Below are 13,799 nucleotides of genomic sequence, written 5' to 3' on the forward strand. Positions count from 1 at the left end.
GAAAATTATGGAGAACATGAAATTGAGCTATTTATATTACATATATTTATGTACTTGGGCAATACTGAAGAAGTCGAAATAGACAAGTTCAGAAGGGTTCATCGAAAGGTGATGGTATCGGAATACAAAAGCTACATTGTTAAGATGAACGGACACGCACAGCAGCAGTTAACCACGCTTTACAGGCCTCTGAACATACGATTTGTTGGGATCCTCCGTCTTCAGTTTTGGTGGACGAAGTTCTCCTTTCTTCGACTGTGAACCAATCATTCCATCAATCTCTCTTCTTTTTAATTAACACAATTTCTCATTTGTTTCCCTTGGAATTTGAATTTGACTTGATACATCCTAAACTCTTAACCCTAAACCTAAATAAGACGCATGTTAAAATAAACCGAACATAAAATCTAAATCCCTAATGATAAACCCTATGTCCCAAACCCTAAATAGAACACGTCATTAAAATAAATAGGCTGTAAATTAAAGTTCACACAGCATGCGAATAAGATGATTTTAATATACAAAACTTTTACCTTTTTCCCTGACTTCATAAAATCCCTCCAACTGGAAACCTGGCCAAGAAACAGAGAAGAGAAAACAAACATTTTAAGCATTTAATAAAGCAAGAGAAGGTTGAACTGGTAACTTCATTATTCCGGGTTCTTAAAAAAGAAACCAAAAAGAGAGGAGAAAACATACTCGCTTTTCCCTTGTTCCTTCCCACTGCTCCTCATGTTCACGCTTCCTTTTCCACATCTCCTTTTGCTCTTCTTCGTCCTTCTTTAGTCGACCTTCTTCTTCAGATATCTGAGATGACATTAGAAGAGGTGATTAGATCATCACAATCAGAAGCCTTTAACAAGCCAGAACAAGTAAGGAAAGCAAGGACGTTAACAGAATCCAGTGTACCCTCATTGCCATTTTTCTTCGCCGCCATTCCTGCTCTGTTAATAACTCCCGAACCTTCAATTTCAACGCCTGCTGGAACTCCTCTGATTGTTCATATTCTTGTTCGGATTTTCCCTGCAAATAAACATACTACCTTAGTCTCTTCTCTTGGCAAAAAATATAAAGGAATTGGATGGGGCAGGTAAACAAGAAAAACCCAATTCAATTGGATGGGTTTAGTTCCTCCAAGAGTTGAGGCTTTCCTTTGGCAAGTATCCCATAAAAAATTACCGGTTAGAGTGGAGTTGAAGAAACGGGGGGTTCCCTTAGGGGACGATATTTTATGTCCTCTTTGCAATCTTTGTGAAGAATCTGTTCAACATCTTTTTATTTCTTGTCAAGTTTCGTGGGAATTGTGGAATAAAATTATCGGCTTTTGGGGTATTTCGTGTGTTTTACCCTCTGATCCTCCCTCCCTCCTTAGCTCTTGGACATACTTGAAGCTTTATTCTGCCATGTGGAAGTTCATCCCAGCGGCAATCCTATGGTCTCTATGGAAATTTAGAAATGATATCATCTTTAATGGAGGTAAACTGGACAATTTAGCTTTGTTTTTCACAGTTCGGCTAAGGTTAGCGAAATGGTTCTTAGCAAAGTATCCAAAAAGCTCTATTCAGCTGGATTCATTAATTGTTGATCCTTCATTGGCAGACACTTGCTCAGTTATAAAAGATTTGAACAGGCCGGAGGTTAGTTGGAGTCCACCTCCTACTGACTTTTATAAAATGAATGTGGATGGAGCTGTTTGTACTGTTGGGAGATCTGCTGGAATTGGGGGTATTCTCAGAGACTGGAATCGGACAAAGCTGATTTCTTTTTCAGAAAATGTTGGTCATACTCCTATCATCATAGCAGAGTTGAAAGCAATCAAGAAAGGAATAGATTTATTTGTTTCTTCAGAATGGGCACCAAAGGGAAGGTTAATTGTGGAATCTGATTGCAAACTAGCAGTGGAATGGTTGGAAGATCAAGCAACTGTCCCTACTTTTCTTACTAATCTAGTTAAGGAGATAGCTTCTACAATGTCTGCGCACGAGATTATAGTGAGGTGGATTCTGAGATGCTGTAATTGCGAGGCTGATAAGTTAGCAAAGGAGGAGATTAGATGATGGGATTTGTTGTTTCAGCGAGTTGTGGCGTTTAGTAGTTCTGATTTTTAGCAGTGTGTTTAAGTTTTATGTATCTTGTAGGACTGTTTTTAAGTCTTATGTAATTCTTTTGCAATCAATAAAGTCTGGCACTCTTTTTCTCCTTCCGCTAGTCGGTTCTTACCATATGGTAAAGGACCTCTAAGAGGGAGTTTTTTAATGAGGCCATCTATTCCTATCAAAAAAAAAATGTAAAGGAAACATCAGACATAGAAAAGCAAATATATTACAGAAGTGATCAATATGAAAAGGTAAAACTCTAATTGCACCAAATCGATCAATATTAAAAGCCTGTAAGGAAAATATATTAAGGATATACCTCGTCAATGACTTTAACTTGGAAGCCGTGTCTTTCTTTAACTGCTCCTTCCTCTTCGCCCCAAGTTCTTCTGCACATTGCATCAAATGAAACATGAGAACCTTTTTTTTGCAACAGTTTTTTGGTTTATTTTACTTATTCATGTAAGAAAAAAGGGGGGGGGGGAGAGAGAAAAGTGCAATTCAAAATGATCAAATCAAACACATGCATGTTATGATAGCACATTTCCAAAGATAATCATACTGATAAACTGACAAGTTTACTAGTTATTCATCAAACTAATTGAACATAACATTAAAGGAAAAGTCAACCAAAGAAAAGTGAGTGCAAAATCTACAATTAGACTCTTCTTTAGGTACATGGCACCGGCAATAATATTCCAAACAAATGTTTTCGATTTTGAAGAAATTTTAAGTGAGAAGTAACAATGCCATGCAAATAGATAAAGCATCCTCAGAAAGTTACTAAATTTTATTACTAGTTATTCATCAAACTAATTTTTTTTTTTATAAAATAAGGCCTCATTAAAAAACCCCTTCTTATCCTACATGTTACAAACATAACATGAAGGAAATTGGAAGGAGGAAAAGAGTGCCTCTAACTTTTATTAATTAGAACAATAATACACCTCCACACCTCAACAGCTAACAACTTCTTACAAAACAGAAAACCATAAATCTGGAAACATAACACACCCTGATACTCCCTAAATAAGAACAACCAAGGCATAACACCTTAACCATTACACAAACCTAAAGATCAGCCTATACCAGCTTTAGCTAACTCATCCGCTTCCCAATTTGCTGCTCTCGAGATGAGCCTTGTGATAATACCCTTCCTCTCCACAGTAGAAGCTATATCCCTTACCAAGGAATGAAACAAAGTAGTACTAAGGTTCGGATTATTAATCCACTTCAGAGCATTAGAAGAATCCGATTCCAAAATGATCCTCTGATTTGAAAAGAAATCAGCTTCAACTTCCTCAATAAGAATCAACCCTCTCTTGATCGCCAAAAGCTCTGCGAGTAAGGGAGGACCTCCCCCTACCTTCTCTGAAAATGACCCAAGCACCATCCCACTACCATCTCTAATCAAGCCACCTATTCCACCCTTATCCCAACCTTTGACCATTGCACCATCAACATTAACTTTTAAGAACCCTATCGGAGGAGGACTCCACCTAGAAGAAGGAAGATACCTCTTATTCAGATTGACATGTTGATCTGCTAGTTTTAAATCCCCCATCAAGGAATCGAAGTGAAAATGAACATCCTTAACTGATGTTTCAAACCAAGAAACAGTTCTGAAACGTGAAATGAAGAACAACAACGCTGAATCTACCTTCCCATTCTGAAAAATCACATCATTCCTACATTTTCAAACAGACCACAACACTGCTCTTGAAATAAACTTTCATATGTGGGATCGCGGCACTAGGTCATCCCAGGCAATTAAGAAGTCCATCAACGAACCAGGAACCGCAAAGAAAACATTCCATAACTTTAAAAACTTAGCCCACAAAACCCATACCACTTCACAGTGAAGAAACAAATGAGAGACCGACTCATTGTACTTCCTGCACAAAGGGCAGACAGAGTCTTCAACCCCAGAAACTCCTCTCTTCAGCAATTCCTCTTTCACCGCAACTCTATGATGAGCAAGTTGCCAAACAAAAGATTCCACACGTGGTGAAGCTACTCCTTTCCAAACATACCGTTCCCAATTACTTTCTAATTGATCAATACCCTCTCTATCAAAATAAGTCTTCATGCATGATTTTGCTGTAAAACAACCCTCTCCATTTCCCAACCAAATCCAACAATCTTCCTCTACTAGAGACAAAGAAGAGCTATTCAACAGAGAGATAATTTGCAGCCACTGCTCAACCTCCCAATCCACCAAATTCCTTCTCATTTGAATATCCCAACCCAACCCGAATCATTTTACAATCTGAATTCTGCAACCTTACCCTCTTTGTTATTCGAAAGAGCAAATAACCTTGGAAACCTATCTTTTAGAGGAACCGAACCCAACCAAACATCATGCCAAAACTGAACAGTTTCTCCATTTCCAGCCCTAACACACAAATTTCTCCTAAAACAGTCCCCAAATGCATCACTTGAAAAGAAGTTCTTAACAACTCCTCTCCAAATCCAAGAAAAACGAGCTGTCCAAGTATTCCGGATCATCAATGAATTAGGATCCATATTGTAAACACAACACACAACTGATTTCCACCAAGAATTTTTCTCTGCAACAAATTTCCACACCCATTTCCCCATAAGAGCCCTGTTTAATAGCAACAGATTCGAAATCCCTAAACCCCCCAACTTCTTTGGCTTACACACCAAATCCCACTTGATCCAATGAATGTTCTTTTTATCTGATGATCCCCCCATAGAAACGATGCCATGATAGAGTTTAGTTTGTTGAGAAAACTAATAGGGATCCGAAAAATAGAAAGATAGTGAATTGGAATAGAGCACAACACCGATTTGACCAAGACAGCCCTTCCAGCCAGAGATAAAGACTTGGCCTTCCAACCAGCTAAATTATTATAAAATTTTTGTACAACCAGTTCCCACAGGGAAAAAGAATTCCTCTTGGCTCCCAATGAAAGACCTAAGTACTCCGAAGGAAAAACTCCCCTTATGCACGCTATTTCCTTTGCCCATGAAACTAGTTCCTCCTCCCCCACATTAATTCCAAAAATTCTGCTCTTAGACAGATTCAACTTCAAACCCACCATCAGTTCATAAATTAAAAGCACCCTTCTAATATTCACCAAATCATGAATAGAAGCCTTACTAAAAATTATTAAATCATCCGCAAATTGTAAATGAGATAACATGAAAGAACGATCATTAGAGCCTAATTCAAAACCCGAAAACAACCCCTTGTTCACTCCTTTTACCAACATTAAATGTAGCAATTCCCCTCCCAAATTGAACAACAAAGGGGATAACGAGCAGCCCTGCCTTAGCCTTCTAGTAATGTGAATTTTCTCCGTAGGTGTGCCATTTACCAAAACTGAAATGGAAGCTATTGAAACACACTTGTACATCCAAGAACTCCATCTAGCTCCAAACCCCATTTTACTCATTATTTTCAGCAAGATCCTCCAATCAACCGTATCAAAAGCTCTTTTGAAATCCACCTTAAAAACAACTCCCTTCAATCCTTTTTTCCTCCAACAATCGATGCCTTCATTTGCTATAAACGAGCAATCTAAAATATGCCTCCCCGGTATAAATGCGAACTGTGAAGGACTAATAACTTCATTAATGCAAAAGCTTAACCTTCTAGCCAGAACTTTTGAGAGAATTTTGTAGAAGCCCCCAACTAGACTAATAGGCCTAAAGTCTTCAAGCCCCTCTGGATTGACCCTCTTGGGAATAAGAGAGAGGAAAGAATGATTGGTTTCCATGTCCCATTCCTTTCCCTCATAAAATTCTTTAAAAAACAGCAACAAAACTTCCTTCAGACTTGACCAAAACTTCTTAAAAAAACCTAAATTCAGTCCATCCGGGCCAGGTACTTTATTACAATCCTAATTAGCGATTACACCCCAAATTTCCTCTTCAGAAAAAGGCTTCTCGAGTGCCATACTCTGCTGATTCGATAGCTGTAAAAAATCCAAGTCCATCTCCTCAACTTCCAATGTATTTTCCTGATTAAACAACCCCTTAAAAAAGTGCACCACCGAAGCTTTAATTAATTTTGGATCTGAAATGTCTTCATTATCTACTTTGATGGATTTGATACCATTTCTCCTTCCTCTACCTCTTGCACACTGGTGGAAAAATCTAGTGTTCTTATCCCCATTCAAACTCCACTTCAATCTTGACTTTTGAAGCCAAATCAGTTCATCTTTTTTATACAAGTCCCACAGCTCTTTCTTTGCTTCCACTAGGTTCTTCATAGACACCATAGAGAGACCTTGTTGCAGATTAAGTTCCATCTCCTGAATTTCTTTCTCCAATCTATTTATTCTCCCGGGGATCTCAAGATAACCCTTCCCAGACCAATTCTTCACTGCATCCTGCACTCCTTTTAGTACACTAGAGATTGGTTGTCTATTCTCCACATTACAAAGCTTGACCAGTTCTCCCTCCATCATCCTACAAAATCCATATTCTTCCAAGACATAATTAAACAATTTGAACGGTTTAGGGCCCCAATTCCATCCCCTATTTTCCAGCAAGATGTTATGATCTAAAACAGACATTTCAAGGAGTCTTTGAGTTATCATAGGGAACAATGATAAAAATCTTTGATCCACTAGGAATTGATCAAGCCTCTCATAAGTTGGGATATCCCTATTGTTACACCATGTAAATCGACCTCCAACCAAAGGCAAATCCAGTAGATTAGCTTTGCTCATAAAATCTTTGAAAGCAAACATTGTAACTAAGTTCACTGCACCTCCAATCTTCTCATCCTGTGACATTACAACATTGAAGTCTCCTCCGAGACATACTGGACAGTCTATATTCTCTAAGAATGATAACAGCTCCCCGAAAAATGCCTCCTTTTCTGAATCAACACTCGGACCGTACACATTTATGAACCAACATGATCCTTGTAACTCATTAATAATACCCTTAATTGCTACAAACCTCCTATGAATGATCTCTTCTATAACCTTACACTCTTTTTCATTCCATAAAGTAATCAGACCTCCAGCAGAACCTACAGCTGCTGAAACTGCCGAAGCTGTCAACAAATTACCACCCATTTTCCTCACTACCAGCGGAGTCAACACTTCCATTTTCGATTCCTGAATGAATAAAATTAAAGGCTTTCTCTCCTTAACAACCCTTCTTACAGCTCTAGCCTTTATCCTCCTACCCAAACCTCTAACATTCCAAGACAGTAAATTCCAACTAGTCATCTATATCCAGTCATAACCTTGAAATCCATCACCCCTTAGTTTCCCCCATGCGCTCCTCTCCCCTTAACCAATGGATTTGCTTTGTTCATAAAAGCTTTTTCCCCCTCTAAATGAAATCCCTAACAATTTACTTACATTCCAGCTCTCCAATGCCTCTGCCCCATCCCCCTCCTCATTTCTATATTCATATTCCGAACTTGTACCTAAACAGCTCCTAGTTCCCCTCAACCTAGATCTTGAATAAACATGTTTATATTTGCCCCTTCCCATTCTACTCCCAGGTACAGTCCCCAAATTCCTATGAGAAGACAAGGAAACAGACCCCACTTGCACTGGAGTTTGACAATGCACAACATTATTTTCTGCTGTTTCAAAACAACATCCCTTGCTTAATCTCTCCTCCTCTTGATCCAACCCACTCCTCAAATGTATATCCGGGCCCCTAATAAGCCCATTTCCGCAGTCAACTTTTTCATGCTCTATGCGAACACCTCCCAGACTTTTCCTATTTTCTCTCCCTTCATTAACTTCTTCCGACTTTTCCTGCTGTATGGAGACATCCCCTACTTCTGTCACATTTTTGCACAAGACAAAAGTATTTTCCATACCTATGTTTAAATTCAAGCCTCCCTCGGTAGTTGTGTTTTTGCCTTGTTGAGAACTTCTAATCCAATACTAAACCCTATTCTGGGGTTCTGACAACTCTTGTACTCCCACATGCTCTTCTTGCCTATTCTGCACATCTTCCTTGCTCCAATCCGAAGAGCTTTCCTCCCATGGTTCCTCTGCAACTTCTTCTACCTCCATATCTGTTAATTCTGGGAAAAAATCCTCAGCACCATCAACTTTAATTTTAATCATGAATTTTCTCCCATACGTAGTGATGATGATCTGTTCTGGAATGTCATATGGACTCTCAACCCTTAGTAACAACTGCGCCACTCTGCAATCCACTCTATGTGCAGTTTGATCTTGGATTTTTACTACCTTGCCCCATCTGGATGCTAAGCTAGAAAAGAACGGGACCGACCAACAATTTAATGGGACACCAATCATTGAAATCGCACAATAAGCTAATGGAATGCTCCCCTCCTCTACCACTGGCTCCAATATTTCAAACCAGAACATCAGGGCTTCCCATTTTTCTTCCATTGCAATCCTTCTCTCTTCAACCGACTGAAACACTACCAAACACGCATTCTTCGCATATCCCCACCTTATCACCTTAACTTTGAAGCCCTCATTTCGTAAGGCTTTCTGCACAAATTCTACTTCAAAAATATCTTTGCAAATGGCAGGAAGTGAATTTTTCAACCATAATCTCTCTTCCATCGGGATAAAGACTTCCAAAGATTTCTTCTCTTCCTTAGTATTCCTTTGACTGCTTATTTGATGACCCTCTGGAACTTTTTTCACCCTAACCACCGTGTCTCTATAAATCCTTCCATCAAGGAACTTGCTCATTCGTTCCATTTTCTCTTTCCCTTGTGCTGGAGAAGTTAATCTTCTACCCTTCAATTCTCCTATTTCTACCTTATTGAAGCCCTCCTCACTAGCCCCTTCACGACTCTTCATCTCAGATAACTTGTCATATTTAGCTACTGATACATAAATTATCTTCCCGTCAATCCTGACATTATTCATCTTCTCCACCGCATTGCACAGATCCTTCTTGCTTGCAAAATGGACAAATGCAAACGTACAATCCTTGTATTTCGGTCTGTTGTTAATAAAAGGAATAAACACCCTAATAACTTTTCCATGATAACTAAAATGTTCCCCTAATGTTCTTCTGCTCACTCTCCTACTAAGATTATCAACGAATGCAGACCAAGAACCCCCTCCAAGAACCTCTCCATCTTTGCCATCAGAATATCTGCTCTCTCGTTCTCTCGATCTCGTTCTCTCCATCTTTGCCATCAGAATGTTATTCATCAAACTAATTGAACATAACATTAAAGGAAAAGTCAACCAAAGAAAAGTGAGTGCAAAATCTACAATTAGACTCTTCTTTAGGTACATGGCACCGGCAATAATACTCCAAACAAATGTTTTCGATTTTGAAGAAATTTTAAGTGAGAATTAAAAATGCCATGCAAATAGATAAGGCCTCTTCAGAAAGTTACTAAATTTTAAGCATTACCTTTTGCCGCAGTAACTTGGCTTAGGATATAATCCCTTTCTTGTTGATCAAGCAATTGTTGTTGGGCTTTTGCTAAAGCTGTTCACAAGTCAAAAAACCAGTGTAGTTAAGACATCCTAATATAAACTTTAGTAGTAATTCTAAATAAATACAGATGCATCAAGAGAATAGTTAATACAACTTACCCTTAATATTTCTCCACTCATCAAACAGATAAACAGACCATGTATCTAAGTATGTAAATGCAAGATGCAACATCCCAACATCTTATGTGAAAGTGGCAGTGTGCAAAGGAATAGATAATCTCACTGCAACTCTTCAGTTGTGATTCAGGTGTTATTATATGCTAACATCTGGTGTTATTAGGGCTGAAATGTTGTCAACTTTTTCAAAGGAAGATTTTATGGTGCCAAACTAGATGGAAATTAAGGACCATTACAGCTAAAATAGAGAGCAAAATTCCGCATCTCCTCAATTCTTTATCTAGTTTTATGTCTTCTTTTTTAGTTCAACACAACAAATCATCATCGCTTTTCTTTTTTCCATTAATCATTATCATCTTTCAATTCACTAAGTTTCATCCTAAATTTCATATCATTTTGAACAAACAACATGATAGCTAGCGCCTACCTCAAGAGACAAAAACACAACAAATTTACTGATTTTCATGATAACTTCTTATAGTTGGGGGAACAAAGGAGAAGATGAGGTAGGAAAACCTTAGATATTCAACCGGCACAAGCCCTTATTGTTGGATTATTTCTATCAAGAGTCAGCAATGCTGAATATCAGGATGTTGAATTTTATTTTCAGTGTATGAGTCCTCAGAGGGGTAAGGAGGAGGTGTCCATTATTCCTTTTTATCAACAATAGTTGTTACCAAGCAATGGAAAAATAATAATGCGGATACAAACAACAACAACAATATGCTGATTAATCTGATAATTTTCTATTTGAAGTTAATTGATAAGGCAGGCTTTCCAGATGAGAGAAAACAGCACCATATATGATGTGAAAAAAATCAACTAACCTCCAAAAGCCTCTTTTGCTTGTGGATGTTTGCATTTATCAGGGTGGACCATTAATGATAACTGCATATGTTTAGAATGAAATCAATCGATAACTATCCAAGTTATAAAATCATCAATGAATAAGGAAATGGTCATGGAAAAATAAGATACCTTGCGATACTGCTTTTTGACATCATCTGGAGATGAAGAATCAAATGGTAGCTTCAGAAACTCGAATGGATTTAACTTGAAGCTTGAAAGGATTCTATGATTTCCAGAAAGAATTTAAATAAGCCAAAAGTTAATCAAAGGATGATAGAAAAAAGTAGCTCATCAACAATAACCAAAATTGTTATTATTTGCTAGATGCAAACACAGTCAGAAGACAACATCAAACAAAAGGATCATTAATATAATAAATATTAATAAGTGATGGTCAGGTAGCTTTCTTATGTACACCCATATCAATTTGGTATTGGAACAGGGATCGGACAAAGCAAAATCTCTCGTGGATTAAGATAGTTCTTTCAAATAAGATGGACCACTAAAAAATGTCATAAAATAAAGGTCATGATGTAAAAAAAAAAAAGTAAACCATTAATCCAATAGAACTTCCCAAATTCTGGTGTTAAAGCAAAATGAACAAAACCAAGCCATACATGCATAGTAGACATAATGGTAGTTGTTGCAGTTTTAGAAACCACCACGTGTTATTTTGCATCAATGAGACAATGACCAAAATCAGCCACTATAGTTGTGGCAACCTTAGTTTAAAAAAGCGCCGCTTAAGCGCGATTAAAGCGCTAAGCGACACGAGCGAGGCCTTTGGCGCTTCAGCATAGCAAAAGCACTACGAATTCATTAAACGGTAGTAATCGATGCTTTTGCAGCGCTTTTAGCAAAGCGCTAATCGACGCTTAATCGCGAGTTTAGAAGATACGATTCTGGGCTTTAGCAGATACGATTTTTGGGCTTATTTAGGGTTTAGCGGGCTATTAAATTATCAGTTTTGGTTTTTTTTTTTCTTATAGCTTCACACTAAGAAACGAAATAGATTGGCACAATCTAGATTGAATTACATGGTGTTTGTGAAATTCAATCATGCCTTGGAGCGTCGAGCTAAAAGTAAGGAGACCAATCCCATTCTTTTGCAAGATATTGATGAGAGCAATGAGTGGTTGATGAGAAGAATGGAAGAAGATGAAGATGATGATGAGGCGGTGTTTATTGGTGAGGATTTGACATAGAGTGATGTTGCTAACGCTTCCGGTGCATATGAGCCTAGTTATCTAACTAGAGCATCAAAAGTAATGAATGATGGAGCCGGAACATCGAGAAATGATAAAGGAAAATCTCCTGCTCATAATCCTATCTCTAGTATACCATCTCGTAGATGCTTAGTTGATGAAGATGAGATGGAAGAAGATATTGGAGTGTCTAGTGATGAAGGAGATGGTGTTGTCCGAGTTGATGACGATTTAGAGGATTTTTAGTTATAAGGAATTGAGGGTTTAAAAAAATACTTTTGTTCATCTCACTTTAGACTACTTTTAGTGTAGACCATCTTTTGAGATTAGTATGCTCGTATAGTCGTATGGTTAATCGTATATAAGTATTTAAGTGTTTATAACTTATAAGTTATAAGTAAATTGAGAATTATATTTTGGTGTTTAAGTACTTATAAGTTTTGAATATGATATTTAAGTATTTATAAGATAATTTATAAATATTTTGTATTTTTTTGTAAATTTCGGCCTTTCTGGCGCTTCTTGTGCATAAAACGAGTGCTTTCGTTTAGCGCTTAGCGCTTCGGCGTCTAGGACCTTAGGCGCTTTAGGGCGCTTTACGCTTTTTAAAACCAAGGTGGCAACAAACAGATAAGGGGGAAGCTATATTGCTACAAGCCTACAACTATTTTTTTCTTCATCCCCTAAACTCTAAAGTGCCCATTTTGGCCACATATCTGAAACTTCAAACTGGGTCAGGATGGGGCCATGACCCTTCAAACAGAACAAGCTTTGGCAAACCTGAAAGTATCTTGTGTATGTCTTATATTCAACTTGCACACTTATGTGGAAGGAAAGAATCATGTATCTATTGCATTTCTGGTTATCTCAACAAACGCACAAGGGGATTAGAAAAAATAATAATGCTTCACATGGACTACAGCACTAAACCACCAAATGTATATCAAAGTGCCACAAATTCATGTTATATACACTGCTTACATCATAAGCAAATGCATTCAAATTCCATTCAACTTCTGATACTCTCTCTTAAGCATAGGCTAATAGGACATCGGTTATAAAAATGCCGAAAACATCAAAGCATTCTCTTATTAAATATTAGTGTATTTAGAGCTTTCACCAACTTAGATAGTACTGGCTACTTGCATGACTTTGATCTTGAAAACATCCACTAATATCAAGTTCTAATAAAGAACGGAAAAACAATGTAATCTGGAATTAAAAACAGCATCAAATACAAATAATACCTATCAAGATTAAACGGCAAAATGAGCTACAAAATATACACATATTTCCTACCTAAGCATATTTTTATAAATATCGAACTTAAAAAGTATGCCAATTAATCGAATGGTAAAGTATATTATTTGAGCTGAAAATTTACAGAAAGAAAGAAAACCCTAATATGTGAGAGCAATCAAACCAAAATAAGTTGAAAAAAACACATAAACTCCGTGTATAAGAACAAATTAACGGGAAAATACAGATAAAAATTACTATATTCAAAGAAAATAAGAAAAGAGATGGAGAGATAGAGAAAACCTGACGACTTCATTGTCTCTTTCGACTTCGCTAACTTCAGCGAAGAATTCTTTGAGAAGGAAATCCTCATCGACGCTGCTGTTGCTCTCTCCCATCGCTGATTTCTGCTTTCTATGTGTATTTTTTCCACAGATTGATTCTCTTTTCGAAGCTATTTGGCTGGCCTGCCTTTTGCCTTCGCGTCCCACAGACGAAGACGAAGCAACAGAACGGAATCGGGCCGATTGCTTGGTTTCTATTTATGTTTTTTTTCCAATACCCCAACGGATTAATTATTCAAGCAGATTAATTATTCAGGTGGATTGGGTTAATATGAACTTTATTTTAAAAACTATGACATTCTCTATAGTGAACATCAAAATCGTCACCTTTAAAGATATTATTTTTAAATTATTCTCGTGAAATAGACTCCATATAGATCATTATTTTATTATTATTAAAATGACTCGTCACTTCGACATGGCAAGTTCATTTAAAAAATATATTTTTTAAAATTAATAAAATAAAAAATATAAATTAAAAAACACGTGGAACTCATCACCTCGGCG

The 13,799-nt window shown here is 37.3% G+C and overlaps 1 pseudogene; it reads right to left on the reverse strand.

Annotated features, from left to right (window-relative positions):
• Positions 1 to 51: 51 nt before the first annotated feature.
• LOC120179862 lies at positions 52 to 13,467 on the reverse strand (annotated as a pseudogene).
• Positions 13,468 to 13,799: the final 332 nt, after the last annotated feature.

The sequence above is a fragment of the Hibiscus syriacus genome, unplaced genomic scaffold (genome assembly GCF_006381635.1).
Source record: "Hibiscus syriacus cultivar Baekdansim isolate YM2019G1 unplaced genomic scaffold, ASM638163v2 tig00003715_pilon, whole genome shotgun sequence".
Taxonomy (NCBI): domain Eukaryota; kingdom Viridiplantae; phylum Streptophyta; class Magnoliopsida; order Malvales; family Malvaceae; genus Hibiscus; species Hibiscus syriacus.